The sequence below is a fragment of the Molothrus aeneus genome, chromosome 5 (genome assembly GCF_037042795.1).
Source record: "Molothrus aeneus isolate 106 chromosome 5, BPBGC_Maene_1.0, whole genome shotgun sequence".
NCBI lineage: Eukaryota > Metazoa > Chordata > Aves > Passeriformes > Icteridae > Molothrus > Molothrus aeneus.
This window is the reverse complement of record NC_089650.1, coordinates 9,290,704-9,318,468: the sequence shown is the minus strand read 5'-3', so window position 1 is coordinate 9,318,468 and position 27,765 is coordinate 9,290,704.

Below are 27,765 nucleotides of genomic sequence, written 5' to 3'. Positions count from 1 at the left end.
CACACAGATGAGGTTTTTCTGGCAGCCTTCTGTCATGTTGTTATGCTTTGAATAATTATTTTTTTTTAAAACTTCTCTGGTCCAAAGTTCACTTTTTCCTCTTCTCTCATACTCTCCCCCCCTCTCTCCTTTTTGACTCCACAGCCATCCTCAACCCCTCCATTTTATCTCTGTGTTATTCTTGGCCTGTCTAGGTACCAGTTGGGAGCTAAGTTAATTTAGGTACTTGTCTGCTTGCCTGTCAGGTTCTATCAAGAGTAAAAAGAATGGCAAGTTAATAAACCCAAAATTATGTCAGGCATGAAGCAAGCTATTAACCCCTGCTGTTTATCTGGCAGCAGGTGCAAAAAAGACCAATAAAAGAGAAGAAATACAGTCTTTGACGTGCACACACACAGACACACACATGCACATGCTCTGAAAAGAGGGTGAATGGCTGCATGTTTCTGTCAAGTGGCCAGCACAGGATTAGCTGGTGGTCTTAGGCCAGACTTTATGGGGCAGGTGTCCACGTTAGAGAAACCACAAGCACCATTCACAGGCTCCTTGGCAGCTGCAGTGCGAGGCCTGAGGCGCGCTCTCAGCGCTCCAGGCGAGTCACCCGGTAGGAATTCAGGAGTGGAAGTGGGGAGGAGAAGAGGGCAAGTTTGTTGTGCCGCTGGTCAGTCACCTTTAAGAAAACACGTGGGCTCCATAGACAACAGCCTGGTTTTGCTAGGAAAAGGAGAACCATGGGGGTGGCCTGGTCCTTTGGAGAGTGTGCTGTGGACTCACGAAATTTGGAGTGAGCACTATTGTACTAGAGACAAAAATGCCAAGCAACACTACACTGGCTTCTGGTATCATGAGGATTTTGTTCAGCTCCATTATGAAAGATAAATTAAGCATTTTCCAATATATTTTAGGTAGTTCAGAACAATATGTATTGGGATCAATACTAAAAAATTAGGATGTTCTAGGATGGCAAAGTTTAGGAATAAAATGGGTTTGGAGATGTCTAGAAATCTACTCAGATTCTGATGTAAATAAGGCAGATGCACCTAAATGGGAGGAAAGCAAATCCTCCCTTATTTTCATCTTGGTTTTCTTTATTGAGCTTCACACCTGTAATTTCCCTTTCTCTTCACCATGAGAAGCGTAATGTCCTGCCTCCCAGGCTTCAGGGCATGTACTGCTCAGCCTCCTTCCCTCAGAAGATGTGTTATGGGTTTCTCTCTACTCATACCTTCCTTCTCTACTTTTGCTCCTGGAAAAGAATGGCAAACTGTGTCTTTCCTTATAGCTTTGGACAAAGTGCCCAACATGATCTTGAGTGGGACTCATACCCAAGAAAAAAGCTGTGACTTCAGGCAACCTGAAAAGCAGTGTACTTTTTGTTTCTGAGTTCTTTTCTCCTTCCAATGTCTTCCTATTTATGAGGAGTTATCCTAGGCAGCTGACTGACAAAATCAGAGCCTTGCAACTCAGTGAGAACATCTTGGTGATATCACTGCCAATGCATCCAACTTTTCAGGACTAAACTACTGAACTGCGTCAACAATCCAGATTTCCAGTGGGTTCTATGAATGCAATATCAGCATTTAACAGCTGGGTAGTTACTGGAAAATTAAGGCCCTAGTATGTGGAAAGACTTCGAAGGTTTGGCATCTGTAGTGGGTGGCAAAACACACATAATTAATTCATAGATCACAGCATGCCTTTCAGCAGCATTGCACATTATGTTTGATTATGTATTTTATCTGTGTTTATATGTGTATTTATAACCCTATAAATTAGACTTGCATAATTACGTATAATCACATACCTTTGTTTACATTCTTGACTGGGAGTTTCGAATAACCACTGCTGCACTTTTGAAGTCTCTCACTCGTTGATAAGGATATAAAAATTCCAATACTGTCTGGAAGTTTATACACAATAGCTTCCATTTAGACACTGGAGGGACCTACTGAAAACATTGCCATTTTATTTGGTGTTCAGCTGCATTTAAACCACGAAGAGTATATTTGGTGTTTATATATATTAAGCTCCTACTTATTTTTAATATTCTAATTAATTCTTAAAACCTGACAGAGGACTGATAATCACTCAAAGAGAAACCACAATCTAAAGAATTTTGTTTTTTTCAAGGTTGTTCTTCTCTTTATATTTGTTATAACTTCTTCTTAGTTGACTTCCTTGACCTTATTGGTTTTTCTTTTGTTCCTTAGTAATTTCCTATCTGGTCATGCTAATCTTGCTTTTACTGACACCATGGCTTAAAAGTGAAGAAATGTTGTTCTTAAAATTCGCCTGATTCCAAGTATTGCTGTTCAGAGTGATGACATATTTCAAGCACTTAATTAATAACACCTGTCTTGCAAAATAGGCATTTGATAAGGTGACAAAGTTTGCTCGGAAGGCAAAAGTGGTGGAGCAACTACAGTGAAGGCTGCCTTACCTCAAGAATATAAACTAGCCTGGTTTTCTAAGGAAACAGACTTCTTTACCCATCACACCTGTTGGACCATCTGCATCTTTCTGTCAACCTTTGAACCCAGGTCTGAATCCATCAAGTAAACCTTGTGACAGAGTGATAATGGTCTCATTATAGACATGATGGAACAGAAAGCTGTTATTATTTTGGAAAAAAAGTTTATATTTTGGTGACAGAAGGAAGGAAGACACCCTGATAGAGCCCTAAAGGGAGGACTCAACCTTCACTCACTGCCTCTGCTGAATGTCACAAATAAGAAGAAGCAGTCAGTCAAATGACAAGGAAAGCCATAGTACGGCACTCTCACTGTACTACCCGTCTCCTGCTGAGGTAGCAAGGCTCCCAAAAGCACGTAGGAGGTGAAAAAGGATGAAGATGACATGGGATTGGCTAGTTTGGGAAAGGTGGAATGGGTTACGATCACTTTTGGGAAAGTTTTTCCAGGCAGTGGGGAAGGTTCCTACAGTGTGAGGATGTAGGGCATACTGGGTATGCATTAATAAGAATCTTTAGGCTTCATTAGTCCTACTGCTCAGAGACCAGCTTCTGTTTCCAGGCTGCTGGGCTCCAGTTCATCACCACGCCGTGGTGGGCGATTTGTTTTATGCTGCTTAATGACAATAGTTGCAGCAGTGGGGCTGTTCACTGCTCACAGGCTTGCTGCAGAGCGGTGCTGGAGGATGGCCACAACTGACCGCAACAAAGAGCTGAGCTGTGTCCCACAGATAAAAGATATCAGTCCAACATGTGTAAACAAGCCTGGTGTCTCTTGCATTGAATTCCACTCTTGTTCAACATATCGTTTACAGCACCAGACCTCATCCCTGTGGAGTAATTTCTTTCCCACTCGGTCTGCTTCTGATTAGTGTAAGAGAATGACGTATAGAAATGACACTGTAATAAAGATGATGGATAGTCAGTGAAGCAGCTGCAGATTAGGAGAAAAGGAAGCTGACTACTGAAGACTGGCTTAGCAAAAAACAAACAAAAAAAAAAAACCCACAAACAACAATACAAGATTCCAACTGTGCATACAAAAGTCATTTGAAATTCTCCTACTGGTATTCTAATTGGCATGCCACTCAGAGCATGTAGCACAGTAATTTCCCAGTGGAAACAAACTACCCAAAATCATGTTAGGGGGCTAAATGCCTTTTAGATCTGGCCTTTAGATCAAGCACTTACCCTGAAATGCCTTCTCCTCTGAAACTCATCCTATTCACAGGGAATAGGAAAAAAAAGATGAAACAGCTTTGAAAAACCCAAACAACATTCTCTTTAGATAAAGCTGTTAGACTAGGGTATTAGTAAGTCTGTGGCTTCCTTAAGCTCATACATGGATTTTACAGACCAGGCTGAGTCAGTCTAGCGTGGGATGACTGGATGACTTTATATCCTTAATCAGATTTTTAGTGAATAGTTATTTTCCTTCTGATTGCACCTGAGGAAAAGCTTACAAGTGTTTGCACCACCTTCTAAGCAAACAAAATGAATTGGGCAGCAGCAGCCTGGAATACTTTACTGTATGACTGATTCTGTGGGGCCCTTTCCTGCTTTTGCTGTCTTTCACTAAGAGGTACCTTTCATTTCAGAAGGTGGCTCAACATGCCATTTTGAAAATGGGGAAGTGGAGTAGAAGAGAGGATGAGACAAGGGTGGGAGGGGGGCCACAGAAATTTTTACTTGATGAGTCAAGTAGCTCAGCTGTCCAAAAATTTCCCAGAAGATAATCACTGCTTATGTCTGTGTGAGCTCCTACAGAAAGGAATGGAATGTGCCATAGTTTTCCATAAAATCCTCCAAAAACAGGATTGATCCACTGCTCTGTGCAGTGTTTATCCCCTGGTTACAGCAGACTACATCAGTTTTAAGCCATAGCCTGTTTGTTTGGTTTCTTGAAGCTGACATACATTCTCATAAAAGGATTTGATATTATATTTCTTTGCAGCAGAACTGGAGATGATGGTAGCTCAGTCCAATTTTTTCACTCTTTTTAATCCTCTTCAGTGTACTGAAGTAAAACAAGATCAATCTCAATCTGCCATCTCTGGATGTACTAAAGAAGCAATTTTGTCTGACCATGCAAAGCAAAGAACCACACACCACGCTCAAAAGGAGGGCACACCCCAGGGACAGGAGGTGTCAAATTATTTTAAATAAACCTATTTGAAGAAAGCAGTTTAGTGCCTGGTAAAGAAGCTGGCTTGATGACCCAGTGATGGACATCTGATTGACAGGGCAATCAATCAGGCATTAATTTTCCAACTGCATCATGAGGGATGCTGTTGGGTAATTTGTTTCCCCTGTGAATTGTGAGTCTTTCTCCAATGGAATGACTGTAGCTAAGATGTTATCCATTCATTCTTGCACTTTCTCTTCAGATTTCTTAACACAATAGTTTATGCTAATGATATGAATGCTATATGAAGGCAAAAAAGATCTTTAAGGTGGTTGTGCCAACCTTTATTTCAGATACTTTATTGGATCGTTATCATAGATTTCTGCTTTTAAGTCATTTGTTTATCTGAACTTAATTAAAACATGTTAATTTAAGTCACTTCAACTAGTTGGCTCCTCATCCCAGAGCTGTAATAAATTTTGACATTTTACTGGGGTTTTGTGCAGTTTACAAATTTTCTGTAATTCCTTATTATGCAGCTTTAATAGTTGAGACATTGCTAAAGGTTGTTAGTGGTTTCTCTGTTATGATTTTAAAATCAAAACCAGTGCCAGCCAATGTGTCATGTGTCTCAGCACATGTAACCAGTCCCTAAAGTAAACAGATCTTCTACTGCAGCACACATGAACAGTGTTGCAACAGCCCTGGAACAGCACAGCAGCTAGGAACAACTTGCTGTTTCTGGAGCAGTGCATATGCCCCACTGAAATAAAAAGATATTTATAAATAAGACACAGATTTTTCAGTTTCAGGATTCCCAAGAGCTGTTACAGAGCAGCTGAGGGTGAAAAAATATCATTAACCATTTAATCACTAATAACTCCAAAATCCTTTTGATGATTCTGTACCTCATTAATGAGTCATTTTAATCAGTAACCTTTTGGTAGCCAAAATGTCCGTGTCATTCATGGAAATTCACCTCATGATGGTGGCTGATCAAATTTTGCTGCCATTACTGGTTTTGCTCAGATACAGAAGTGGTCAAAAGTGAAAAAAGCAGCTTACACTAACATCTTGTTTAAAAATAATGTTTGCACTACCCAGCCACTAAACATTCATTTGTTTCATTTTCTTCCTATGCAGCTGTTGCAAAAGGTCCATGGGGTGGGGAGTGCTTTTCTTCTGTGTTTTATTCTGAAAGTCTGAAGTAAAGGGAAAGTGTATCAAGGTGCCAGAGTGTGAAATTGTACTAATGATAATTGTCAAGAGGCTGCTGACTTTACTGGACTCCAGGTTTTGCCCCATGATCTAAACTGCACTCCTCTGAGGTGCTTCAAAGATCTCTTTCAGTGATCACATAGCAGGTTCCCAATACAACTTCTTAATCTACTTTTTGAGAAGCCAAAACTAGGCTTACAGATGTTCTCACAACTGACTGGAGCAGAACAAGTGGGAGAACAAAGATTGTTGAAAAAAAAACCACGTGTGCCTTTCTTTTCAGGAAAGTTTGTGTTGCATCCTTCCACCTCTGTCCTGCTCCTTAGACCAGCCTATTTTTGGAAGTGGAGGGACAAGGAAAGTTTGATGATTTTTCTGGAGCAGCTGCTGCAGAATTTGATCCTAACCTCAGGAGGTAGTTTACTCCCATAAACCATCCCACTCAGTCCTGCAGAACAAGAAAGGCTGAAAGCCTTGAATAAACTGTAAAATTGTTGAAACAAATATTTCAATGGTTCTTAAGCTCTACCTATGAATCTTTGTCAGGTCATTCATTATCACTGTTTGCCCACTTAGGAGAAGAGAATGAAATAGATCCCAGTGGCTCAGTAGAAATTATGTGAGCCTTAGTGACACACACTGTCTCATTTTCCTTCAAGGAATATCGAGTGTATCACTGGATAAGCCACAAGCACACACCATGATTTTGGAAAGTAGGCAGGATTGCTCCAGATTCCCTCTGTACCATAACATTAAAATTTTACACTGCACCTCCTGTACAGATAAAATGCTGCTGAAAACCAGGGGCGCTTATTTTAAAAAGCCACTACCTCTCTGTAAGGGAAGTCAAGGGTGTCAGAGCTAAGACCACCAGCCTGAAGTTTTCAGAGACAAGGACGGTGACACCACAGGGAAGGTGCTCAACCTGTACCAATACCTAAGTCATATCTTGTTTTTGAGATCACAGGTACCTGACAGCTTTGAGGTCACATGAAACTGCTTAAGAACCTACCTACCTGATAGTGGGGAAGCTGCTTTAGTAACTTAGGCATAGTCCTGTGCCTCATATTTTTCAAAACCTTGCCTGATGACTGTTGGCAAAAATGCTGTGCTTTCAGTAAGGGAGGTGGAGAGGGTCATAATTTGGTCATCAACATTTGATGCATCCCAGAAGAGGACCTAAAAAGGTATCCTGCTAGGAGTGATGTGTTGTTGTTGGCTGTCCTTGTCCCCAGCTGGGATTGAAATGGATTCAGCATTTTAGGAGTGAGAATAAAAAAGTAAATTGTCAAGTCCCTTAGCTGTTTTTTTAACTTGGTTTTAAAAATTATGAACTACTGCTATTTCAAGTCTGAGAAGAGACTATTTGGTATGTTTGATTGCTTTGAATAATTGTTATTGAGAATTTTTCAGTGGGAAAAAGAACATGGTAGATGCCTTATTTTGCATACTTATATTTAAATAACATAAGGCACCTTGCTGCCTTTCTGAACTTAAGCTGCTCTCCATCTAGATGTAATTTGTAGGCAGCAAAGCAGCCTAAACAATCTAAAGTGTCAAAACAGAATCCATTCTTCCCACACCTTCTAAAACCTGACCTCCCCTAAAGTTCTTCACCTTCTCTGTCTCTACAGTGCCATGTAAATAGCAGAAAGCCTTGTTTCCCTTTAGTTTCCAGTTTCTTTCTTTAAAGTTTTTTTTTAATTTTAGTGTGCTATTAATACATTATTGATGAAAGATGCCAAGTCAAGAGTGATGGACAGGCAGGTCAGTTCTCTAACAAGACCAAGTCTAGTTTTTGCATTTCAAGATGACATTCTAAAATGATGGCCTGAATATATCCCCCTTATCTCACACTTTTCCACATAAATCCATTTACCCTTTCTGTCCCCTCAGAACATATGCCCTGAAAAGGATCAGACAACTTTGTCACAGCTGTGTGCAGCCCCCAGGTCACAACCTTGCTCATGCATCTCAAAGGTGAAATATGCTACAGGGTGGCTGAGGCAGCGTGGACTGGTAAAATCAAAGGGCTACGAGTTCAGCTGGTGCAAGAAATGGACTTTTCTCAATTATTTGAAGCTAATACAGAGTAGAAACCAGGTTCATAAGTCCTTGGAAAAGTGTAAGAGACATGAGTCTGCGTTGGGGTGGCTTCAGGTCTAAAAGATGATAGTTATATTTTTTTTTCAGAAGGATAAGAATTCACTTACTTCTTGAAGTGTTGAATTGACTGATACCTCTGCACATTCACCTACCTTTGACTGTGGAACTAAAAGGAGTATGTAAAATGGTAAAAAAAAACAGTTGTGGGTTGAATTGCCTTCCCCATGTTGCCTTTCCTTCAGAGGGGTGCTGTAGCACTCCATGATACATACCTCCATGTGAAATCTCTGGGTGTAGACTCTGAGATGGACTGAAGAAGCAAACTGTTCATGTATAGGTCAAGTTTTACTGTTGTACTACTTCTTATGGCATAAATGCAGATAAATCTTAAAGAACTCCTTCTATACTTTTTTTAAAAAAACTTTTTCATTGTAGAAGTGGGCTCAGTGGGACTACATGCACTACAGAAAACTATATCTGAAGATTCAAACCAAACCTAGTTCAATTAAAACTTCAGGTCAGCTCTAGGTAGACAAATTACAATTAGAATGGTAACATCCCAAACTCTTTGATTAGAAGATGTTGTAAATTGTGGTCAGTACTTGAAATATTACATTTTAATCAAGAGAAGGAACCAACAGGAAGCTTTGTTGTCTTAATAACATCCCTGGGCATTAATGTTAGTGGTGAGTACTACCTCTCTGCCGGATGCTGTAGTTTGTTTAAAAGGTCAAATGGTGACAAACACTTGGTTTGTTAGATCTGAAGAGATTCTGCTGTGAAATAGATGCATAATAAACTGCTTTGAAATCTTTGACCTGAGTCAGAGAACAAAAATAACTGCAGTGTGAATATTATACATGGAGTGAAGACATAGAAATAACATAGAAATTTCCCACCTCATCTGTCCACCCACAAGCTCCTCCTTCTAGTGGAGAAAAGGGAAACTTATTTCCTTTTTTTCTGTGCCAGTAGTCAATCTTGTTTTCTTTGTATGACAGCAGATGTGTTGGGAAGACAGTAGCCTTGAGGAGCAGAAGCTGTGACTGTCTGTGTCCAAGATGCAAAGGCATTATCACAGCTTTTCAGCTTGGGGCTTCTTTTTAATAATTTAAATGTGCATTGGGTTATTTGGGAGTAGGAAGACTTCACATGGGCACAGGGAACATTGCTGGGTTGCATTTGGAGATTAGATTCTTCCTTTGTAACCTTGTGTACAAGGTGCAGGAAAAGTCACAGAGGAGACAACCAACTATATCACAGAGTGAGAAGTGGGTGGGATTCTTGGGGCTGCGCTGTGCAGGGCCAGGAGCTGGACTACAATGATCAATGTGGGTCCCTTCTAACTCAGGATATGATTCTATTCTATGATTCTAGGTGCTACAGAGGTTCCTGGGCAAGTACAGCCCTATTTGCATGAGAACCAGAGTCTGTTTTAAGTCTCACTCCACCACTGAAACTTGTCCAGTTTGAATTGTACCAACAAAGGAGCTCTGCTTTGCTCCCCTCCTCTATGTGCAAATTTCCCCTGCTAACCTCCTCCACCACCCGCTGTGTTTTCCATGTCTTTACTGAAAGCAAAACACCCTCAATACAGAAATAAACCAGCAGCAATCAGTGGCAACACTAGATATCTCACTGCCCATCTCTCTGCCTCTGGAAGCGTTCACTTTGCATCCCAAAGTCAGGCAAAAAAGGTCCAGAAGTTCAAAGATTGTCCTGGGAAAGGAGAGTCACAGCAAAAGACTGTGAGACACAGACTGAAAATGTGTTAGTGTACTGTCTGTGAGCAGAAGGCAGTGGTGCAGTCCAAACATGTCCTCAAATCAAGAGAACATTCTCTGGTGAAGGCATGGCATGGTAAGAATAAATGTACAGACCTCCAGCTCCTGTCAAGACAACACGATTAGGATTACCGTCCCTTTCTTAAAATTGACACAAAAATGTTGTAGGTGATGTCCCAGAATGTTAACAAATGGAAGGGGCCTTAAAGACCATCTAGTCCCAGCCCTCTCTGCACAGGCAAGGACACCTCCCACTAAACCAGGTTGCTCAAGGTTTTAGCCAACCTGATTTTGAACACTGCCAGGGATGGGACATCCACAGCCTCCCTGGGCAGCCTGTTCCAGTGCCTCACCAACCTCCCAAAAAAGAACTTATTTCTAATACCCAGCCTAAATTTCCCCCCTTTCAACTTGCATCCATTACTCCTTGTTCTCCCTCTGCAGTTCCTGATGAAGAGTCCTGTGACAGTGTTCACAGGGGTATTAGGATGAGGGAAGAGATGAGGATCTGACTCCATGTTTCAGAAGGCTTGATTTATTATTTTATGATATATATTATATTAAAACTATACTAAAAAGAATAGAAGAAAGGATTTCATCAGAAGGCTAGCTAAGAATAGAAAAAGAAGGAATGATAACAAAGGCTTGTGGCTCGGACTCTCTGTCCGAGCCAGCTGGGCTGTGATTGGCCATTATTTAGAAACAACCAACATGGGCCAATCACAGATCCACTTTTTGCATTCCACAGCAGCAGATAACCATTGTTACATTTTGTTCCTGAGGCCTCTCAGCTTCTCAGGAGGAAAAATCCTAAGGAAAGGATTTTTCATAAAAGATGTCTGTGACAGAGTCCCTCTTCAGCTTCCCTACAGGTCTCCTTCAGATACTGGATGGCTTCTATGAAGTCCCCCTGGAGATTTCTCTGCTCCAGACTGAACAGTTCCAATTCTCTCAGCCTTTCCTCACAGCAGAGCTGCTTCATCCCTCTGAACATCTTGGTGTCCCTGCTCTGGCCTGGCTCCAGCAGCTCCCTGTCCTTCCTGTGCTGGGCCCCAGAGCTGGAGGCAGCTCTGTAAGGTGGGAGGTGGTCTCACCTGAGCAGGGCAGAGGGGCAGAATCCCTCCCTCCCCTCCCCTGCTGCCCATGCTGGGGGCTCAGCCCAGGACACAGTTGATTTCTGGCCAGCTCATGGTGAGCTTTCCATCAACCATCACCCCCCAGGTCCCTCTCCCAGGGCTGCTCTCCATGACTCCTCTGCCCCGGCTGTCGGTGTGGTGGGGATTGCCCTGACTAGGTGTAGGACCTTGAATTTCACTTTGTTGAACTACAGGTGGTTCACACAGACCCACAACTCCTGCCTATCCAGGTCCCTCTGGATCCATTCCTTCCCTCCAACTTGCCCACTGCACCACACAGCTCGGTGTCATCGGAGAACCTGCTGGGGGTGCCCTGATCCCATTGTCCGCGTCACTGACAGAGCTGTGGAGCAGAATCAGCCCCAGCACCAGCCCCTGCAGGACTCCACTCATCACTGGTCTCCATGAGATGAGTTAATATCTGGAGTTACTGCCACTTCCAGTCTTTTCTGACTTTCCCATCTCTTTTCAGTAGCTTGCCTGTTTGAAGAATGCAAAGATATTAAAAAATCAGCTGCAAGTAATTTCTCCTTAATAAAAACAAACAGAAATTCTGAAATTAATCCCAAGGCAGCAGCAGGCTATGAACTAAGATCTAGTTCAAAGCCGGATCTCTATCTGCTGCTACAGCCAGTTCAGCCAAAATAAATCTTTATTTTCACCAGATGCTACATGCGGCTTAAGTATTCCCACACATCTGCACTGGAATAATGTTCAGAAAGAAGGTAAGTCCTTTCTTGGACAATGAAAATGCAACTTTTGTGAACTGGTCTTATGATGATCCTTTATTTTCCAGTCTTTTACACAATCCTCTGGCCTTTCAGGGATTAGCACATTCAACAAAGGTGGGGTCACCTCCCAGACAGGCTTGACTGTTGTGCCCAAATGATTTCTGGTCATGATCCAGACAGGTTACACTGAGCCAGCTGACATACACAAGTGCAGTTGAGTGAAGCAATGTGACAAAGCTAAGGCAAATAATTTTGGTGTGTTAGTCACATTTTTTGAAGGGCTTCATGAACTGAGACTTCTAAATTGCTCTTACTTTTTACAGAGAAAGAAAATGTTTCTGGTTTACTGGAAGGCCCAGTCCTCAGTGTTCTTTTTCTCATTATGATCTTAAATTGAACTGAGAGCATTACTCTTCAGACCACCACAGCTCAATAAATAAAAAATAGAGAAAGCCTGAAGGCATCCTTAATTGGCTTGCAACCTTAAAAAAATTAGTTCTCAGAATATATTTTCTTTAAATCACTAGTTTCTTAAGGAAGAAATGTTGCTTTCAGGACAGCAGAAATGAAGACAGAACCTGGGAAAAAATGTATTACATTTTACATTAGGAGAGGGAGTGCTGGAATAGCATTCAGATGTATTGAAAAAGAGTTTCCAAGACTTCTTGTTCATTTTGTTCTGCCCCACTACTCCAGGATTTTCCTTTCCAACATGCTGCTGGTGTTTGGTGCTTCACCCCAGGTTTAAGTATGTTAGCACTTACCTGCCATAGGGGTATGAAAGTGAAGACAATGATCTCTAATTTGATGTTGAAAGGAGGAAACAATGAAAAAATATGAGGGTGAGGTAAAAAAGATCTGACTGCCTCAAGGGACATGTCAGTACTGGAGACACTGCACAAAAGAAAGACAATAGATTTAAAAAAAAACTGTTTGAATGATGTGAACTTTGTTATGACCTTTAATTCTTTAAGTCTGTCTATTGAGAAAATCCGGAAAAAAAAAAATCCAACAAAAAAACCAGGCCAGAAAACCAGCAATTTTGACTGACAGCTTTAGCAGTGAATGAAAATTCCCAACCCTTCAGTGAGATGTGGTGACTGGAAAAAGTAAATATTAATGGAAAAGTTATAATGAAGGACTTCAGGGAAAAGAGGCAGTTGTCATCTCTCCAAAATGTCTGTTGAGTACTCTGAAAATGCAAGTTTCAGAGTCCCCAAGCAAGACTTCCAAGCCTCTGGAACAGCCCAAGCCACATGAATGTTAGGGAAGTGTACAAAACCACTGCTTTCCTTTGGCCCATGCACCTAGAGTTGTTAGAGTTTCCTGCCTAGAGAAAAAGAATCCACTACAGGGAATTCAGGAAAAATAACTGCCTGGAACCACTGTAGCTTTTTTCCCAAAACTATAATGATGCCCAATTCACAAAAAACCCAAACATGATAATGGAAGTATTTTAATCAACAGCGGGGGATTTCACTGATTCCAACACAAAAATACTGCATTTGTTAGAAAATCCTTCAGAAATAAAAATATGTCCCCACAGCAACAACAAAATATAAATGAACATTTAATTCTTTCTCGCTCATAAAATGTCATCTTTCTATGAATCACTCTTCCTGCCTGTGTTGTGTACTAGATATGAGGCCACATCCTCAAAGAAGCTCCAAGAAAAGCTGGTACTAAAAAAATGGGTAAGCACAAGGAGAGGGAAGACAGACTGCAAGAAAACAAAGTACCAAGCCCTGCATTTCTACTGAATGTGCTTATTTGCAAAGAGTTTTTGATATCAACACATTGCAGTGCCAGAGTGTTGCTGGTGAAAGCTGTTTGCAAATCACCGCGGGCAAAGAGGTGAATGGCAGCTCTGGTTTGCTGAACCCGTGTTGTCCTCGACAGCTATGAAAGCTTCCATCCCCTCCTCATCCAAAGGAGTTCAGTGAAAATGAGGTATTCAAGGGATCATCTATTGTAGAGTCACAGATTGTGCTGAGCTGGAAGGAGCACTTGCTTTAAGAATGCTTTTTTTCAGGCTTTTGTTGGTGATCCTTATTCCCTCTTCGTCATCAGATGGACAGCTGGATACTCGATGTTGCCCTGATTTTTTAAGTTTTTGTAAGCCTTCTGATGTTTACATTCTTGTAATGAACTTTCTCACACACTTTCTGTAAATAACTCATTGTTTTGCATTCTTTTATGGAGGAGGAGAAATTTGATGGACTGTTGGTTTGTCCAGTGTCATTGGAGAGGTGGCACTTTCACCCTCCAATCCTCTGTCACTTTTGGAAAACTATAAATGTTGGAGTCAGATAATAAACTTCCCTTTTTTCTTCACCTTGAGAGCAGCGGTGTGCACTTGTGTTCTTTCGTCTCCTATAGCAACACCCTATCCTCTGTTTCCTGAACTATCCCATCATGCCTGCCTCAAGCTTTCTTTCACTTTATTTAATTTCTATAATTTTCCATCTCCTCTACCGTTCCCCTCTTCCTGATGGTGTCTCTTCCAGCTTGTGCTTCATACAGGCCAGAAACTACTTTGGAAATATCCATCTATCCCTCTCCCACATGGAGTTAAACACAACACTAAAGGGAAATCTAAAATTTTTTTAAATTTAAAATTCTGTGGCCTTCTGTCTGCTTCGACCAAAGTTCTTGAGTGAAAAGTTTGTTGAGAGGATGAGAGGTAGCACGGGGATAGCTTTTGATTTCTTGCTGGGGAATGCATAAACAGGGGTTGAAATGGGAAGCTGCAAAAGTGTGGCAGCAAAAACGCGTCTCTGTGAAAATCATGTGTTCACTGATGAGAAATGAGGGGCTTGCCAGGAGGTCCCAGCAGCCTATTGATGCATTGTCAAACTTTTCACCCTCGCCCTTCCACCACACCCTATTTTAAATCCCTGCTCAGATTATTTTTATTTTTTTTCAAACAGCTCATGATTTTGTTGGGCCTACAGCTCAAGGAGATTGTGTTGCCACTAAAAACACACAGCTAAACACAAGCGGGTAGGATTCAAAGGAACAGAGCAGATATGTTTATTTATCATATATTAAAAGACTCTGAATACAGATTAATGTTCCTTATTCAATAAATTTTTTTATTGTTTCACCTGCTATACAGTGGGAATTGAAAAGGCTCTCTGGCCTCCAATCTGGCTGTAGTTGCTTGAAGTGTCTGAGGGTTCTCTGAGGAAATATAAACTAAGAAACCACCCAGAGTAACACTCCCCAGCTGCCCTCTGAAGGTCAAGGCTCCCTGTGGGGCTACTCCAGGCTCCCCCAAGTCACAAGAGAGCTGCCTCCCATGTCCCCAAAGACAACCACACCTTCTGCTGGCGTTTGCCTGCTTGGATCAGAGAAGGTGGCACAGATAGGTCATGAATTACATTAATTTTACATTAATTACAATTCATGTAATGAGCCAGGACCCTTATCCTGGACTCCCCAAAACTGCCCTTCCAAGTACTCATTATTATTTTTTTATACATGGGTGTCTTTTTTGATGCTCTGATGGATTCTCTTGCCCTTCTCCATGCTGACCATCTGGAGGCCAGAAGAAGCAAGCTCAAATATGTTTTTTTCTTTGATTCTTGCAGGCACGCAGGACAATATTTATGGAGTCCCAAGTGGTGCGTGTTGTTCAGAGTTTTCTGTTAATTATCCTCTCTTATACTATTACATCTTCCCTCCAGGCTCTCATTCCTTGTTTTTTTCCAAGTCTGTCTTTTATATGTAGTTAGCTCTTCATGGCTCCTCTATGACTTCTTTCTTTTTCCAAGGCTATTATTGAACCTCATTTTTGTAATTTCTGGGCCATCTCCCTGTTTCCAGAGCCTGTGTTGTACTATTCCTAATGCCAGAGTGAGATATACTGTATTTGGTAGAGGAATCTTTTTTAGTATAATATTAAAGGGCTCTGCATGCAGCCATTATTTTGCTTCTGTGAACTCAGCCTAAGCAGAAAAAAAAATGCAGATTCATATTTCACTCCATAGTGAAATATTTCCCACACCTAAACCACCCTGCAGACACATTGCCCATTGGGCACACATGGAGTCTGTATACTCCTTTTTTTTTTCCTGATATAAACTGCCAGTTGTCACCTGGTATCTGGCCTTGGGATTGGCTGAACATTCCTTGGCTTTATCTGGAGAAGAATAATTCATGTCATGATCAGACTTCTAATGGTGAAGGGTATTTCTAAAGTAGAATAAGGAAATTTCAGCAATTAAAATCATTAGACCTAATACTACTGAGAATGGAAGCCAGGATTTTTGTTAGAAGAAAGCAGTTTCCTTTTGCTTTTGCTCTGGGACTAAAGAATATTGAATGAGGCAAGCAGGTTTTTACAGAAAAAAAAATCAAACCATAGCACAAAAACTAATGAAATGTCACATTGGGGTTCAACATCTCTGTAACAACAGTCCTGCCCAACTGGGAAATCATATATATAAATATATATTTTTAAAATACAACGGAAAAGGAATCTCTTGTGAACTTTTGAACCTTTAAACTTTTTTTTTCAATAAAAATATCTAAATTAACAGAGGAAAAATAAAGTTTCTAAATAAAGTCTTCCCCTAGGATGGCATTTTTGTCCTGCCAAATTAAACTAACCAAAACTTTTGTTTCTCTAGCAATTTAGCTTCCCAAGAAAAATACACCTGCAGCTATCAGGAGCTTTGCTTGAACATGCAGGCCTTCTGTTTCATGAACAACATTTGAGGGCACTTCTGCATTGTGGGAGGTTTCAGCCAAAGAAAAGGACAAGCCAGACCTTCCTGGCTGAAACATCTGAATTTAGAGGCAGCCTGAGATGTGTTCCAGCCTTACTGGGTTAATAATTTGCTCTGCAGGCAGCCTCTTTGATCCTTTCAAAGCTGTTGCTGAAGCAAGGCACAACCTGCTGTGAGGGAAGTGGGACCTGGGGTTTGAGAGGCAGGTCAGTGGTCCAGAGGTGAGGCTGAGACATGGGCTCCCATCCTGCCTCCCATCCCTATGCCCCTGCACTGAGAAGATCTCACCCAGGGCTTCACTGCTTTGGTGCCTTTCAGCATCTGATGCTCTTACAGCTTCCTTTGACAAAGGCATTGAGTTACAATGTCTGCCTGAACTGATAAAAAACCCCACCGAAATCCCATCAAAACCATATTTTCAATCTGGGTGATTATAGAGGAAAACCTGGGAGAGGAGATCTAAAAATCTAGAAGTCAGAAGGTCATTGGAAGGGAGAGTGAGAACTCAGCTTATGTTGTATTTGTGGGGTGCCCTGTGGCAGGAAGGAATGATGCATCTGACTCCATGTTCTTAGAAGGCTAATTTATTATTTTAAGATACTGTATTATATAAAAGAATACTATATTAAACTATACTAAAGAATAGAGAAAGGATACAGACCGAAGACTAGAAAAATACTAAAGAAAAACTCGTGACTCTCTCTTCCAGAGTCCCGACACAGCTTGACCATAATTGGTCATAAAGCCAAAAACAATTCACATGAAACCAACAAAACAACCACCTGTTGGTAAACAACGTCCAAACACATTCCAAAGCAGCAAAACACAGGAGAAGCAAATCCAATAAGTATTGTTTTCCTTTTTCTCTGAGGCTTCTCAGCTTCCCAGGAGAAAAATCCTGGGCAAAGAGATCTTTCAGAAAATATGATGGTGACAAACTTATGTTTTTAATTTTTTTTTTAATTTCACTACTTTTAAGCCAAATTTTCTTATTTTCTTATTTTTAATTTTTTAAATTTCAATTTTTTAAAAAAATTATTAAATTTATTTATTTTTAAATTTACTTATTTTTAAATTTTCTTATTTTGGGGGTGCTCATGTTTTACGAAAGTTTCAGGTTAGCAATGCTGGCAAAAGCAAAAAAAAATCAATATAATTAAATAGCTCTAATTTATCTGAAACCCTGTAAGCAGCCTTTTCAATATATGTTTTTCTTCAATGATGTGACCTCTTTGAAAGAGATGTACAAAGGGTTCATTGAGTTAATTTTCCAGTTCTTGAGTTTATTTACCATTCTTCAAGGCCTGATCTACAGAAATGAGCTCCTGAACTCAAACTGCTGGGGGAACGCAGTTGTGATTTACTCAAAGTCTCTCTCCCCATTTCTAGGCTGGATTTCACAATATGCCTGAAGAGCAACCTTCAGTGTTTATTATTGTACAGACTAACAGGGCCAAGCCTGCTTGGTTCAGGCATCAAAATCCTGTTTGTTCTGAACCTCCCCTTTCTCACTCAGAATGCCAGAGAAATGTTGAAGGAACTGTTTGAATGTTTCCTGCCAATCTCCCTGCAGAAGTGAGGAAGTAAACAAAGATGGAACATTGATGGGCCTTTGTGAAAACAGCAGTCATTCTTTTCTGGAGTGAATGACTCTGGCTTCTTCATGGTGAGCTCCAAATTTAGACCTGGAATTCCAAGAATAAGCAATTTCTTACCAGCATTTGCTTATTACTCAAGCCATTCTCAACACTCCGCCTTCTCTCTTAACACTGCAGCTACACACAGAAATAATGGAATCACAGAATGGCCTGGATTGGAAGGAACCTTAGAGATCATCTACCTGCATCCCCTGCTGTGGGCAGGGGCACTTTTCACCAGAAGAGATTGCTCCAAGTCCTGTCCAACCTGGCCTTGGACACTCCAGGGATGAAGCAGCCACAGCTTCTGTGGGCAACCTGTGCCAGGGCTTCACCAACCTCACAAGGAACAATTTCTTCCTGATATCCAATCTGCATCTCTCCTTTTCTAGCTTAGGACTGTTCTCAGTTATCCTACCACTATGTGTACCAAGTCACTCAGGCTAGGAGCCCACACAGATTCCCAGCAGGATGTATTGTGTGATTCCCAGCAGGATGTATTGTGTAATTCCCAGCAGGATGTATTTCCATGTGTGCTGCCTCATTTGCTGTGGGGGGCTGCATCCCACCTTGTACTGCATCCATCACATAAACAGTGAGTGCAGCTTGGGGTGGGGGAGCAGCTTTCTCAATCTGTGACATTTCCTGGGCAGGGGTCCAAGCTTCACTATGGCAATGGCCATTCAGACTTAAGATTTTTCCTTTCCTAATCTTGAAGCCATCACTCCATATTTAGAAAAAATTTGTGAAGCACAGTGAAGGAGAAGTATGGAACTTCCCTCAGAAATAATAGGTCAGCTCTGAAGATGTTGCTGTCTAACTGAGACCTGCATTGACCCACATGACAGAAGTGCTACAGAAATAAGACTTGAGTCCTACAAAGGAATCGGGGCTTGTTTTGTCCAGGCACAGGAGTGAAGAACAGTCTTGTAGCTGCTGAAGCTGCCTGGTACAATGCATGCAGCTCTGAGGGAGCACAAACACTTGTGCATCTGTTCATCTCCCCCCCTCCTCCCCATTCAGAAACCTACCTGTCCCTCATCTTGGCAGCCACTCTCTTCAGGTTTCAACCATCTGATTCACGCAGCAAAAAGTCTCCCCATAGAAAACATACTGGCTGAACCACTTTGTTTTTCCTAGAGCAGTGCAAACAGTTATTGCAAGGGGAATTTCCGGAAGATTGTGCCTGGCAAGGAAAGCTCACTAAATAAATACATGATGTTAATTATCCTTTGCCTGTTTCAACTGAGCATTTCAAAGTGCTTTGCAAACCATTAATTAAGCTGCAATTTAGTACCATGTGGTAGTTAAATATTATCAACACTGTTTTCTGCAGGTGGGATGCTATGACACAGAGGGTGAAATGATCTGGATGAAGTCTGTTAGCAGAAGACCTGAGCCCCAAACCTACTAATTTTGTTCCTCCAGCTCCCTGCTCCATTAGACCTTTGTAACTGTAAAAAGATGTGGTTATCTTGCAGGCAATGATGGTTTTGAGCCCTTCCTTTGACACACCTCCCATCAGATGCTGCATTAGTTTCTATATTCTCCCACCACCTTAGCCAGCCTTCTTCCTTAGTTTAATCACCTGAAGCCTGTTCTCAGTGGAAACTCTAAATGAATGAAAGGAAAAAAAGAACTGGAAAAATTAAGGACGTTCAGCTTTGAGTATTTATTTGTCAGAGGGACATTTACAGCAAAGACAAGACCAGGTGCAAATGCTGCAGAACTCCTTGTGCATTCAGCCATCCCTCTTTTGTCCTGTTGGTTTGTACCACTCTGGGCCATATGGATATTTGGATTAACAGAGATGGGCAATATGGCAGATGGACAGATGTGGGGAGCCACTAGTGGGGCTCCAGGAGGAAGAAGACAGCTGTGGGATCCTTGACAATCCATCAGGATCGAGCTGAGCTGTGTGTTTAGTATCCTGGCCTGTGTGGGATCTTTATTGGAAAAGATCAACCATAATAGCAGCATGCAGCACCTGTGCTCTCACTAGGGGAAGAGAAGGAAGTGTGCCTTCCAAGCCAAAATGCACAGTATTTTACCTGGCAAGAAAACCCCAAAACATTGTATCCCTTCAATTGTAAACTCTGGGTGAATGTGCTTATACATTCAGAACACGAGGCAGATGGTAACAAACCACATGCTTGTGGATTATCCCACTTTTTCCACATTTGCATTCTCAAAACCACTTTTGGTGCCCGTGGTTTAACCTCTGTTTCTCTAACTTCTGTTTATGAGTTGAATGGTCACATGTCATCATGTTGAGTGGGAAAGTGTGTTCAGGGGATAAGGAGGCAGAAGTGGTTCCATATGGGGAAAGAAGAGACTATGCCAAAGTATTAAAAAACATATAGAAAGAGGGGAAAGCAAATGTAAAATCTTCTTAGGAGATCTGGAATCTCAGATGCTTGTGGCCTCCTAGGAAGAAAATAGTTGTCTGCACCCGAAAGGGAAATTTATGATTTGAAATGCTGATAGTGTAAATTTCAGTGTTTGGAGAGGAATGAATGTTAAACAGATTTACCTTTCTCTTCTCTAGGCATGGTTCAGGCTGAAGGCTGAAAGATTCCAGTCAGAGGCCACTGAGGCACTGTGAAACTACCAGCTTCAGTTCTTCCAATTTTAATCTATTGATCAGAAAAAACAAACAAACAAACAAACAAACAAAACCCACAACAACAACAACAAATACAAACAAACTGACAAAAAAAACCCCAAAAAACAAAACTCAATAAAAAGCAACCATTAAAAACTACCAAAAAAAGTTTAAAAAGTAGCTCTCTTCACAATAGCATTATAAAGTTGCTGGCATGTTATTTAGTGCATGCTTGTAGTTTCTTGAGAAAATTCTGCTAGCAGAGGAGTCTTTGTGCTTCAGGGAAAGGCAAACAAAACACAACGGATGCCCTCTATTGAGAGAGCAGCAAGGGTAAAATTTATTATAATAGTGGATAGGAAATGAAATAGCAAAAAACTATGAAAAAACCCCCAAACTAAGGAGAAATGGCTCTTTTTTGTTTGTTTGCTTTTTAAATCTGGTGTTTGAATAAAAAGCAGAAAACAGTATATTATTCTTGGGCAGGAATTTAATATTCTCTGTCCTGGCAAGGCAAGCTTCAGAACCCCTTTTGCCACCAGTTCTACTATCTTTATTTAGAAAGACCAACAAATGAAACATGATTGAAAATTCAAACCCAAATCATTCTTTTACCATATAAGCATTCATTGGCATTGTGTGCCATCAAAATTTGTTAAAAGAAAGGATATTTCAATTACCAAAAGTGTCTGAGGTAACCAAACTTTTATTAAGTGCCATGAAGCAATTTGAGAAGTCAAGATTTTTAGAAGTAGGGACCCTTCTAAAAATCAAGTGTTTCTAACAGAATTCCAGCTGGGCACCTGAATATTCAGGTCAAAGGAAAGGGCATTGGTTTTGACAACCAATTATGTAATCATAAGCCAGGCCCAAAACAGCGTTCAAAGACTGGATCAGCTGGCATTTATACAGTTAATTGCTGGTGGTCCTGAGGCTTGCAGGCTGGATTTGGGAGTGGTTTCAGAAGTGAGACTAAGAAAAGCTGCTTGTGGTTCCAAAGCACTTAGCTCTGCCTTCAAGGGGAAGCAGACTTTGCAATAGTCTTTGCCAATACAGCAGATGATGCGTAGACATCGAGCTGAAATTCCAATTTCTCTTTGCCATCAGCTTCAGTGTGGCCAGGATTCAAACCCAGTTATTTTAGGGACACATCCAATACTCATTTTATCAACTGAAAGACTCCCATTGACTTAAATGGGAGATGGATCTCAGTCTCAGAAGTCAGTAAACTCACAATGGCAGCTCAGGAAAAAGTGTGCCACTTCATTAATTCAGAAGTGGAAGTAGAGTGGATTAGACTGGAAACGGGGGAGAAAGCAGAATGATACTCACAGGTCCAGACTACTCCAGTTATCCCCAGGGTGGCAAACCCAAACTTGCTTCATCCCCACAAAAGAGAATTGGATTTCTCACAGCAGGCCTGAAACTTTCCCTGAGGCAGGTTTAAACCTGCAAATTGTGCAGAAACACTTTCCATCCAACAAGACATCCTATTACAGACCTGTTCTATATTCTGTAAAGCTGGCTGTGGGTGGCTTTCTGTTGACTTCCTCCCCACAAGCTTTGCTGCCAAGTCAGAAAGACGAAAAATCATTTATACTTGCATTCACCAAGTGATCTCCAAAGCAACTTAATACTGGTTCAAGTCTTCCTTGTCTTATAAATCGGATTCTTTCTGTAGATTGTTTACCTACCACTTCTAGTGTGTCTCCAATAAATTAAATCCTGCTGAAATGGTAAAATATATGAAAGATATACTGAATGGTCTGCAGGCTGTACAGTGGAGCCATTATTTTAAGAGGAAGTAGGAAAGGCAATCATAAAATTTTGAAAAATTATGCAATAACTTTGTAGTTATTGCCCATCTGTATTCATTACAATGATCTACTTCACAGGCGTATAAATAGAACTGGCAAGTAAAAGATGTGCTGTTTGCCTCCAGACATGGCACTAGACTTCAGCAAATGAAATTCAACTGAAGACTTCAGAAAAAGTGCTGTAAGTGTTCATCCATAGATGGAGACTAATCACCCATGTCCCCCAGCTTCCCCTCCCCTTCTCCCCCCTCCCCATTTTCCATTCCCCCACGCTCGCTCTTAGCCCCAGTCAGGACACCTTCGTAAGAAAGATGACAAAATTCAATTGCTTCATTTGCAGGGCAACCCTGATACACTACATGACTTCATTCTCACAAGGCAACAAGTCCCATAAATCACACCTACTGAGTGCACCCATTAGTGCTCCAGTATGACAACTTTATGCCTAATACTCTCCAAACAAGGACCACACAAAACTAAGACTGTAAAATTACTGTTGACTCACAGCAGCTTTTATAACATGCACTCAGCTCAAAAAGACTTAACTTATATGGGGTTTAATCATATTTGGGCATAGGAGACCTCTCACTGATTCAAGACAACATATGTTTAAAAAAGAAGAAAAAGAAGAATATATTTGGCTTAGCTCTTTCCCTTGCAGATCTCATCAGGTTAATGGAAAAATGACTGCTTTATTTTGCAATGAAAGAGGATTCTGAGAAGTGTTTCTTCCTAAAATTTGGGGGGAAAAAGGTATTTTATGCCACCATAGGTTGGGAAAGGTGTAGGAAAGGTGCTGTTTCTGGGCTGGGTGCTTCACTGGTGTGTATCTGCACAAAGCCATGGAGGCAGCAGGGGCTACACACCCTTTTAAGCAGTCCTGGTGCTACCAGGTGATGTGGCTTAATCCCAGCTGGCAGCTCAGCCCGACACAGCTGCCTGCTCCCTCCTGCTCCCCTGGGTGGGGGACACACTCAGAAGAGCAAAAGTGAGAGAACTCCTGCACTGAAATAAAGACAGTTTAATAGGTGAAACAAAAGTTGCACACACAAGCAAAGCAAAGCAAAGCAAGGAATTCATTTCCCACTTGCCATGGGCAGGCAGATGTTCAGCCATCCCCAGGAAAGCAGAGCTCCAGCACTCCAAATGCTGACTTGGGAAGATAAACTCCATCATCCCCATACCTGCTTCTTCTCCCAGCTCTGTATGCTGAGCACAATGCCATTCCAGTGGTCCGGAATGTCCTTCTGGACCACTGGGAACAGCTGTTCCACTGTGTTCCTTCCCAGCTCCTTGTGCAGCCTCAGCCTCCTCCCTGGTGGCACGGAATGAGATGCAGGAAAAGCCTTGACACTGTACAAGCCCTGCTCACCAATAATGAAAACATCCCTGAGTTACCAGCTTTGTTTCCAGCACGCATCCAAAACACAGCCCCACACCAGCTACTACAAAGAAACTTGAGTCTGTCCCAGCCAAAACCACCACAAAGGGTACATCCTGCCCCAAAAATATTTGCCCTATCAGGCCAGTGGGCAACCTCCAAGGCAATGGCCCCACTCATCCCGACTGCGTGTACACAATTGCATTGTGCAGCTGCAGCAGTGTGCTAACACCAGAGAGGAATGAGCCCTGGCTGGGGGAGCTGACTGATACTATCCACACAGTTAGAGGAACAGCTGGCCTGAAGCCCTGGGAATTCAAAAATATCCCATCCGATCAACCCCGCGAAGCCGGGAGCCTCCAGAGCAGAGGCTGTCACTGCAGCCTCCTGCGTAGACAAAGAGTGCCTGTGAGTGTATCCAAGGATTTCCATGTGCTTCAGAGCAGGGATCCCATTGCTTCCCTCCAACAATGTGACATGCGTCACTGAGAATCTCTTATTTCTTTGCACAATAGCTTTTTTTACCCCACCCTCCCTACGGCTACAGAGGAGACGGAGAGGGTGAATCTTATATCCTGTCCAACCAATTTCCTTGCATTTGGAAGGCAAAACCAAGAGGTTTACATAATCAGGGTAACATACAAACCAATTGAAATTACAATAGTACTTTAGAGTATATTCCTTGAGTATTCAAACCACAGGGAAAAAAAAATCTCTTCCACTAAACTACAAGGGACTGACTGAAACCCGCAAAAGCTGGGAAACATGGTGAGGTCTGACTGAAAGCTTGTCCTTACTTCACCCCTGAGGAAAAGAGTAGAGAGCAGAGATAATACTGGCTGCTTTCTGGTGGGCCCTAAACTTATAGCAAATTACCACAAAATAAATAGGAGGCTTGCCACCATATCCTCCTCCCATTCCCACACAACCAGACTCTAATTCACAGGCATGCAGGGCAGCTGCTTTCTCTCTGCCCAGGACTTCATTGTCACAGGCATCAGTCTTGGCTCTGCTTCCCTGTTCTGTAAGTTTCCAGTTAGCACCTGCTATGCTCTTCTGTCTCCCTGCCCTTTCTAAAAAGGGTTCTGATAGCACCAACTCCAAAGAAAACAATGCCAAAAATGTGCAAGGAGAACATCTTTGGATTCCTGGTTACCTGTGGATTCTTCCCCAGTTCCCAAATTCCCCATTCCCACCATCTTTATCCCATCCACAGCATCATTCCTGCTTCCCCTCTCCATAGTGGCACTCTGTATATCTTAGCAATAAGCTGGGGCAGTGGTCCCACCTATTTTAGGACAGTGCATGTGCTGCCTGCTCAGCTGGTTACTGCTTTTTAAATGCACAAGGAGCTAAGCTAAAATTACCATTTCCTCAGTAAAAGAATTATTCTGAATCTTCTTTCTTTATCCTGCCACCCCTTCTCATGAGAATTCACATGCACCCATCTTCACTTTCATGCCTCTGCCAAGCTGAGCTGAAATGATTAGTGACTTCAGAAGTTGTCATGAGGGGTGGATGAACACACTGTATGCTCACAGAAACCTATATCTATAGGAAACCAACCTAAAAATAGCCCCATCACACAAGCCTTTAAGACCAGTATTAAATGAACCAAAACTCTAGAGTTATGCACAGATGCCACTGCAGACACAGGGTGTTTTGTTTTCATCTAAGATTCACGTAACTAAAGCCATTCACCTGTGTAAACCTCCCCAAAGTGTCTCTGAGTCTTCTGAGATGGCTACCAGGGTGAGCAGTAAAGGAGAAATTAGGTTCCTTTGGGTTTTCCATCTAAAAATACATTAATGTATTTTTACACATGTATGAATCATGTACATGCACATGTAGAGCCCTCCTTATTTCCTTGTAATTGCAGGTTCCAAGCTCTTCAACATGTTCTGTAGTTTTTTCTTACAAACTACATTTTCTACTCTCTAAGGTGTTAAAGTACTTTTACTTCTGTTTGTCAGCTGTAGAGCTGAAAACCTTTGAAGATCAGGATCCTATAAAATAACCAGTTTCTTTGGCTTTCAGGAACATTAAATTATTTATATACATAAAATAGAGAAAAGGAGAAACTAATAGAAAAGAAAGGAGTTTCATGTAGTTCCAGATTCATCCAGCTCCAGATGAATGCCCTGGTGCCATCCTCTTCCATCCATCCCTCCTTTAATGAACTACAAAGCAATTAGCTGAGAGTGAAAAGAAAAACCCCAACCAAAATATACAGGAAAATGAGATAAAGAAAAGTTCCAATTTTACTTGTACAGTTTTCCAGTTCTTTGTTACATTTGGTCTAGATTCAGCTGTATTCTGAGGACACTTCAAATCACCGTAGTAAATTGGAGAGGTCTTGAATAAGACAAAGTAAAGAGGCCTTGGAGAAGACAAAACCTCTTTCTGCCTTCTCAACCCCTCCCGCTATTTAAAACTTACTTTTGTCTAATGAAAATCAGATTGTAAACCTCCATGAACCCCCCAGAATAACATCATTAGAATATGCTTTTTTCTATGATGCTATCTTCTGAAGGAGGGGCAACATGCTGTACAGATGGAAGCAGCTTCAAACTCTGCTTGAAGCTGCGGGAACAAAAGTCTCCCTGCAAACAAAAAATCATAAATTACATTTAAAAAACAATATTTCACTTGCTTTATGGGTTGGCATGAGCCTGCAGGCCCACAGTTTGAGTCATTGAAACCATGGGTGCACCCCATAAAAGACAACCCAAAAGTTCTGACACTGAAGCATAATGGTTAGTGCTGCTCAAATATTTCATCTGTTTTTCTCTGTTTTTAAATGACTACATGAAAAAATACTTGAGGGTTTTTGTGGTTTCTTTTTTTTTTCCCCTCAGAGCAAGAGAGTATTGTTTAGCTGTTAGACAACAGAGCTGGAAACCTAAGGACACATGGAATAAATAATACAGAAATTGGTATAAAGCCCCTTATATCACATGTGGTCTTATCTGTAATCAGCTCTGCCTCAGAAAAAGAGGCAGTTTCCAGGTTGGAAAAATTAGTGAAAAAGAAAGGGTTTCTTCATTTTAGAGAAGAAGTAAATAGCAAGGGACTAGAGACTATAGAATGTCACAGCCAGTTCAAAAAGTGAGAACAATCACATTCAGGAACGTCAAAAAGCAAGTCACTTAAATATGGTGAAAATAACCACATTTTAGCAGAACATGTGCTATGTAACTATGTGCTTGAAACAAAGAATTTAGCAAGATGAAATCAAGTTATGCCGATAAATATACCTGAATAACAGCCGTCTCGCTGTCATTTATGGATAAAAGGCTTAACAGTATAATTGTTGGGATTGGAGAGCTGGATTAACATGATTAGTTTTTCACATGTTTGGAAAATTTAAAGGTCACAAGAGATACCCCTGCATAGTGTCACTTATGGTGTCACCCCCACCCCCTCCCACTGAACACAGACACTTGAGCTGCAGAATTTCCGGTCCCAAGAGAAGGTTCTGAGCATGGTGAGGGGAGAGCAGGAGAAACTGAATTGCTGTCAGTGCCTGAGGAAGGCCCTTGCAAAGACAAGGAGGGGAGGAGTGAAACTCTTATAAAGGTGTGGCTGAAGTGCCAAACCACAAATTTAGAGTAATAGGGTTCAATCTTTTTGAGTGCATGCCCTTAAAAACGTTTGTGTGAAAGGGGACTGGGGAAAGACATGTACCAGAAATACATTATTTGCCAAAACCTCAGTGCTTACTAGGATCTAAGAAGAGTTCTCAAGAAAAGCACGTCCTGCAGGGATTTGATGCTGGTTTTTTGTGCACCATACCCAGATCTTCTGGAAGATGAGAAACAATGCTTCACATAAATCTTGCCTAAGATCCTGTTTTTTCCCTACATCCTGCCCCAATTTTTGTGTATGTTCTGTAGCTTCAGCTGATATTTTTAACTCTGCCATTAAGTGAACTGGGAAAAGAGGAAAGAAATCACCACTAATCCAGGGCATTTATGTAGAGAGGAGGAAGCACTCCACTGTGCTTGCTGTGATGCAGATGA